Here is a 7743-nt window from a genome sequence, read left to right as displayed (position 1 = left end):
CTTTCCCTAGTGAGAAATCGAGGCCTTTTCTACGGGTCCCAAAACACACATAAACACCAGCTCTAGGCCAGGAATGCGGTGGGTGTCTGCAAGGATGGTGACCTAGGTTTGGCAACAGTAGGCTGTGAACTTGCAGCATAACCTTAAAAATCTCTAACCAGAACATTCGTATATCTCCTCGTGCTTGGCCTCTTGCTTTTAACTGAACACAAATCCCAATTTTATTTGTAAATATGCAAATATGGCCATAATCTGCCAGTGACTGCTCAGCATAGGTAATCTGCACTAACGTTCACGGATTCTCTTCAGTTCCTTGTGTGCACAGTTAAACCTCTTATTGTCAGTTAGCTCAGCATCCTAGTTCATTATCAGGGATTTGAAACACCATTTTTGGCTACACCAGGAGTTCCAACTGCTGCTTTGTATATTTTTGGCTTCATTTAAATGTTTAAATTTCTGTAATATAAAAGCATGCTCTAGGTGCTTGTTAGCTCCAGATTAATGTGGGCAGTTAATTTGTTTTAAGTGTTAAGTGATTCCAGGGCAATATATTGCTCAGAAACTCAGACTACACAAAAGTCCTGGGTTTTCTTTCCAACCAATTAGTGATGCTTTTAGATCCAGTTTATGCGGTTTCATTTTGTTATTTTGTTTCTAGACTTGCTATATTAGGAATATTTTGTTTGCTTCCACCTCTGCTTGAACCGGATTTATTTTGCTTCTATCTCCTTTTCTCATCTCCTCTTACCTTGGCTGCTGAGGATCACCTGTTCTAGTCCTTTCTAAACTCCCTACTTGCAGCATTTCATCTTATCTTCCTCTCAGTCCCTGCTGCTTTGTTGTTTGGTCCTTCAGTCCTGCCGTCCTGTTGCTCAGAGTTTTACCAGGTAGCTGTGAGAAGTAAGTGGGGGAATAAAGGAAAAAAAAAATCCAAACCAACAGCAGTAGTTTCAAAGTTGCTGTTGAAAATGTTGTGTTGGCGTGAAGTGCAAGAAGTGTGTCTGTTCATTATGCTGCTCTTTGGAAAAATCTTGGGTAGCTAGAGAAGTTTGTGTTATCTACAGACTCAAGGAAAACACTACGGTATTAAAGTTCTTAGCAACCCTGAGTGCTAAAACTTAAAACAAACATCATCCCCCCCCCCCGCTATCCCCATTTGTACACACCCTGTTCCACTTCCCTAAAGCCATTTAAATTGCTAGATCCTGGAGAAGTTGCTTTCTCCTGTATCCCTTCTGTATCTCTTCCTCATTCTTAGATTTGATTTATGTTTTATTCCTCCAAAAGATTTCCCTCTGTGAAATTCCCTCCGTGTGTTTAACAAAAGATTCTGTGAACACTGTTGAGCACAGAGTTGACTGGGATTTTTTTGGAGGTAAAGTACAAAACCATTAAAAAAAAATAAAGTCCAAAGTGTAACAATGCTATGTGACTTTTATCTTGGTGGCACTGTGTCATAAATAGTTTCAACCTCAAATTGATCAGCTTTATGAGATCTCAGGACCTGCCCTGTTCCTAGTATGGATCTTGCATAAATTGTTGGGTTGTATAAATGTGTTAATTGTTACCTTTTTTGGTTTTGATATTTTTTCCATAGAATTATAAAAGGTTTATTGCACTGTCCTAGGATATCCAGCTGAAATTATGCTGTGATTTTAACCCCTTTCCCCAGGTATATCTCTATTGTCTTTTTAGGTGGGTTTTGGCAATGTTCCTTGAGGTTTGGAAGTTGACCTCTTAAATGATGTTCTGTTTCACCTCAGCTGTTTGTAGAAGTCTTTGAGAATCGTTTCCTGTAAATAAATACTGATAGATAAATATGGGGAAGCAGAGTATGGGAACATCCTTTTTACTTCAGAAATACCTGTTCATAGTGAGTTCTGAAACCAAACCTGAGGTGTGTGGGATTTTCTTTGTTAGCATTATTCCCTGAGAAGTCATTCTTAACACCACGCTGTGGTAGTTTGAAAAAAATGAAGCCTGTGGCTTGAACTAGTACATTTGGCCATAAATATGGCTTTAGTAATTCACTTTCTCCTCTTGCTTCTGCAATAGTGTGCTCTGTTGGACTGTGGCTTCATGACAGTCAAACTACACTTGGGCTCTCAAGAGGAGGTAAACACGAGACCTGAAGAACCTCCTTTACCTTTGCCCACAGGGAGCCAATTCAGGGGAACTATGCTAGCAGAAAACAATTTGGGGGAGGAGGAGAATAATTTTCTGATAATGTAGCTCCTGGAACTGGCTTACTGTCAGGTCAAGTGAATAGCAGTGCTAGCACAAGGAAGAGGGTGAGAATGCATAGCTGGTGAAAAGGAAAAGAGTGAGATCACAGCAGCAAAGATCATCTTGAACTGTCACAGAGTTGCACCTTCAGTTGTGCCAGCACAGCTTTTTGTGGGAAGTAGCTCAAGGAACTGATCTGGCTTAAACCTTCCTTCCTTGTGGTGCATTTCAAGCCTCTTTTTTGGGGGGAGGGAGGTGGTACTGTTGATGGGGGTCAGGTCAGTGGGCACTTCTGTTGGTTCAGTGATGCAACTGAGGAGCATCATGCCATGGCCCAGACGTGAAGGGAAGCATGGAGAAGGGGTTTCTAAGCTCTCTTTGTAGTGACAGATGCATTGGGCTGTTGAACCACAGTGCAGGGGGGGAAGCTGGGAGTGGTGCAGAGTATCTTGGTGTCCTGGCAGGACTCTGATTCTAGACACATGATAGGCCAGATGAGAACTATTTGATGCTAACATATATGCTCACTGTACCAACCTTGAGTGTTAGCATCTTTCTTGGTGGCCTAAAGCAGATACCTAGAGACAAATGTATGTGCTGATTTTATTATTTAGTCCTTCTTCTTTTCTTTCCCAGCCACTTGCTGAATTGGAAATGGTAGATGAGATCAGATTGAGTTTGAGGGAGGAGATAACTGGCAGATCCTGGAAACTCTCCTGACACCTTTTGTACAGGCAGTGATAACATTGCAAGGCTGTATGGTTGCTGGAGTGATAGTTAGAGGTGGTCGCATGCATGTCTACTAGCTGATGATGGCTGGCCCTTTGTTAAATATTAGCTGCACTCTGAGAGACTCCCTGACTGAATTACAGCCTGTGGTGGGGCAGGGAGGGAATGCATTAGTTCTTTTCAGCAGTCATCCTAGTTTTGGGAGCAAAATTATGATTTAAAGGGAAAACCAGTAACATTCTAATAAGATTTCCAATCTGAAGATGTAAAACAGAGCTGAAGTAATTTCCTTTTTTTTTTTTCATTCTTTTTTTTCTTTTTTTTAATGATAGTTGCTGGTGAAATACTGCAACCCAAGTACCTCATCTGTTTCTGTGTGCTACTTTGGTGGATGCTGGTGGTCTTCTGTGACCTTACTTAGTACTAAAGTGTGGGTCCTGTGGAAGAAATATGATACATCAGGAAGTATTAGAAGCTAACATTAAGAGAAAGTGTATAACAGTTCAATAATTCTGAAATCTTTATTACATTTTCTTATCTTGATTATTGCTTGGGTATAGTTCTAGTCTGTATGTGATATGAATTAGTTGCTGCTTCCAAACAGTTAGCTGTGTTATCTCATTGTTTTGGAAGTAGGCTTGTGTCTCCAAGTGTTTAACATAGTTCTGGTTCAAAGGGCAGATTGTATTTCTGTGTTCCAAAATGAGAAAGCTTTCTATAGTCCTGATGTTGATGTGAAGTAACAATAAAAAGCTAATAAGCTGAAATTGTGCTAAAGGAAAAGTTTATATGTAGTGCTGTTCTAAACTGGTATCTGTTTTAGACACGCCCCCAGCCATGTCCCCAGCAAATGGTACTGTTTGTCTTATTTCAACCTGCATGTAATGTAGACGCAGCTTGTGGCATCATCATTATTATTATTATTGTTATTATTAATACAAATCTGTTGTACAAAAACTTCACAGCATAGTAACTGAAGGCTTGTTAGAGAAGATCTGGTCTACACACAAAGACTTTTGCCTGTTTGCAGGGTAGATACAGGGAGGGAGAATTGCCCTATTATGAAAAAGTTATGCCAGGAAAAAAAAAAAAAAAGAGGCAGCTGTCATTTAAAAATAAAAACCTTTAGTTTTAAGGAGTGGAATTCACAGCTTGATATTTAGCTTTACTTTAAATGTGCATGGAAAGATGGTATACATCTGAAGAACAGTAGAGTTGAACTGTGGGGGATGAATCTAGATCTGCTTTAAATATCTCTTTGGATTCTCCATAAGTCACTTCAGATTTGCCCTTATTTCCCTATTTGCAAATGAATAACAGTTTCCATCCTGACAAGAATGATGTCAACCAAACAAAAGCATACTAAAAAAAATTAAATATCGCTAATCGCTTTGTGTTATGCCATCTTGAATTCTTCTGGTGGCTGCAATGTGAAATTTTGGAATAGACCAAATTACTTGGTTTGTTTTGCATTTTAAAAAAATAATTTTAATTTGTGTGAAGTACTAACTATCACTGCAAGGTGGGAGGTTTTCTTCTTGGGACATGTTTGTCCTGCAGGAGATACAGGTTTTTTTTGGCTTTTAACAAAAAGTGAATGACATTCAGAGTTCATCCACTTTTAATAGAACTTCTCAAAATGAATTATAGTAATCCTTTCTGTGCATGCAGGAAATAGTCCAAATCCACTTAGATAAAATCTTTGTAGTATTTATATTGTGACATATATACTACAGACTTGCAGTTTTGTGGTACATCACCATTTTAATAGAGTACTTGAAGGACTATTAATGTTTTTTTAAGCCATTTTTGACAGTTTGCTGTATATTCATGATAATCTAAATACTGTTATATACAGAAATACAATAACTGCACTTCAATTAAGAATAAATAGGTGATACAAAATCCCAATCTTTGTGCTCAGTTGTCTAAATTATTATTGCATAGCACTTAGATGGCTTAATGCTCTGTGATCTTACATCCAGATAAGTAGTCAGGTGTGGTGGGTTTTGTTGTTTTTTTGTTTGGTTTGGTTTTGATTTTGTTTTCTTAGTTGTTTTTGTGTGTGTGTGTGTCTGTGTGTGCATGTCTAAGAACTTTTGTTCTTTCATGGCTAATGTCAAATAAAAATGAGTACTTCCCAAAAGTCGGTTTAGGAGAGGTTTCATGAAAAACAGGCATTTAATAGAGAAAGATAGTCCAGTCATGCTGATTGGGGTGGAGGGGACACTACTGCAGGATTGTACATGGCACTTTCCAGTCTTCTTCCTCACCCTCCTAGGTATTTATGTTTTGGTTCTCAGAGGTTACTGGAGTGAGTATTTCTAATTCTCTGAGAAATAAAAAATATATGGTGTTTTCTGAGGGCAGGGTTGGATGGGATGGGTTGAACCAATCTGGGCTCTACCTCAGGGCAACTAGTGACTAACCGGAGTCATCCTAGCTAGGAGTGAGATGAGCAGAAGAACTCATCTGAAGCACTGGGTGGGATCACATCCATGGTGTAAAGGGAAAGGGGAAGAACACAACATTCTCCTCCAAAGGCAGGGGCCTTTCTCGTTTGCATCTTCTGTCTTATAACTGCACTACAGATTGTGTTTATATTTGACAGCAGTTCTGTCTAAGCTGGCTTAAATAGTCCCCTCTGTACTGCCACAGCTATGTGTAGCAGCTTGATGAATCAGTTCCCTGACGAGATCTGACTGGAAAACAATAATTTTTATTTTATTTAATTTTTTTTTTACTACAACATCTGCAGGGGATGGAGAGGCAGAGAAGGAGGAGTCGAGGCTATTTGACTGGTATTGTCACACATGCACAAATCCAACTTGTCTTTTGCTGAATAAGTGCTAATTTCTGCATGTATCGTGTTCTCTTACAGTAACAGGAAGATTGCTTCATTCTCCCTCTCCAAAGCACTGTGGGTTATACAGTGCTCTCTTCCTGGTAATGAACTGTGGGCTTGGCTTTCTCAACCGTGTTGGATGCTCTTGTCTAGCAGCTCCATTATTAAGTTGCAGCCTCACACCACCTCTTCCCAGAATGTCTGCAGGCCTCTTGAGTTTCCTCTGTTCTCTTCAAGAAATCCATGTAGTCTCAGCTTCTTTTGGGAAATGAAAGCTTCAGCTTCCTTCTTATTTGGAGAATGCTGTACTATTATTTCTCTGGACATCTTTGAGTCATTTACCTTTTACCTCAGATTTAATTTGTCTTGTATGCTGTGTAGTATTGTGTGATCTTTTATGGTGAGTTGACAAAAAAATTCAGTGCTCAAAGCTGAGTGGGAGATTTAAGCTACACATCAACACTGCCAACACATGGAAGATGAAGTGTAGGTTATGGTGTTTCAACATTTCTGCAGGATACCATTTAAAATGTAGTAAAATTGCTATGAGGTGATGTCTCCATCTATTTTTCCCCTCCTCTTACAGAGGAGAGAAAAGATGGTACTCCTGTTGCATTTTCCAGAAGCGATGGCAAAGTGGCTGCACAGGGAAGACTTGTATGGAGACAAAGGATGTTCCTTATGCCCTGAGGACCATGATATTTTATGGGAGGGAGAAGAGAGGGAGAAAAGAGGACTGGACAAGAGCCTAGTATTCGTAAACAAAGAAAGCTTTCAGAAGCCGAAGCCAGCAGTGTGGAAAGACATCAGAGGCCACCAGGCAATCTTAACTCTTCAGTTGAGTTTACTAATGAAAATTTTCGTCGTTCTCTTTGATCACTTTTTGTGTACACTTATAGTACAGGCGTTTCACTATCTAGCTGGAGAGTTATGTAGCTGAGTCTTATCTGCTGTGGTCTTTCGCCCTCCTCTGCTGCTACTAGTTCAGAGTGGTGGTGTTATTTCGAAAGTGGGGTAACTGTCAGAGTAGGAACAGGTAGTCAGTCTACAGGGTTCTTAATTTCTTGATTTCTTTTTTCTTTACTTACACTAACAAAGGAATGTGAAAGTTTTAGCTCACAGACAGCGATTTCCCACTCAAATACTTCCAGGCCAGTACGTACCCATAATGCTCTTTGCCCTGTTTCTTCTGAGCACATACTGGTGTCAGTCATTAGGCTCTAGCAATATGCTGCTTTGCTACTATGTATATGTTACAGACAGCAGTTTACTATGTTACCTGCTGTCATAGACTCTTCAAGTTCAGCCTCCTTCTCTGCAAGACATTCTTGTCCTGCAGATGTTGAACTCTCTGCAGCAATTCATATGCACAAAGCTGTGATGTACTCTCCCTGCTCTTAATGTGTGGTCAGTCAGTTTTGAAACTTCATCATGGGATAGCCAGAGTAATATGCTTGTATGCTTCAGCCAGGGAGGCTTGTGGCCAGAGGAGCCCTCTCTTAGCCTATACCTTGTGTCCTGTAGTCTTAGGATTCTCTTAAGAAATATATAAATATATTGGAATACACAAAATGGATTGTGATTAGACCTTACTGCCTTTGTTTAAATGCTGGTAGCAAGCTGGCTTGCTTGGTTCTTGACTTATTTGGCAATTTTGTCCTTTGCATGAACAAGCTGAAGATAGCGTTATAGCAGACCTTGTCTAAAGTTTGGTAATCTCCTGGGTTAAGTTTTGTAACTGTGGCAAAAATGTTGAAAGCTGCTTTCTAAGTGATGCCTTATCATGATCTCTAGATGTGTTTCAGAAAACATGGCATTGTATCTTTTGTGTGAAGAAAAAGTCTAACTTCCATTTTGGTCTGAAAAAGAAAGAGAATAAAAAAGCATGGAGGTACTTCCCTTTTCTGACCTAAGAAAACTTAAAAGCAATCTTCTTAAAGCAA

The sequence above is a fragment of the Chaetura pelagica genome, unplaced genomic scaffold (assembly GCF_000747805.2).
Source record: "Chaetura pelagica isolate M959 unplaced genomic scaffold, ChaPel_1.0 scaffold436, whole genome shotgun sequence".
Classification (NCBI taxonomy): domain Eukaryota; kingdom Metazoa; phylum Chordata; class Aves; order Apodiformes; family Apodidae; genus Chaetura; species Chaetura pelagica.
Note: the sequence above shows the minus strand (reverse complement) of the source record.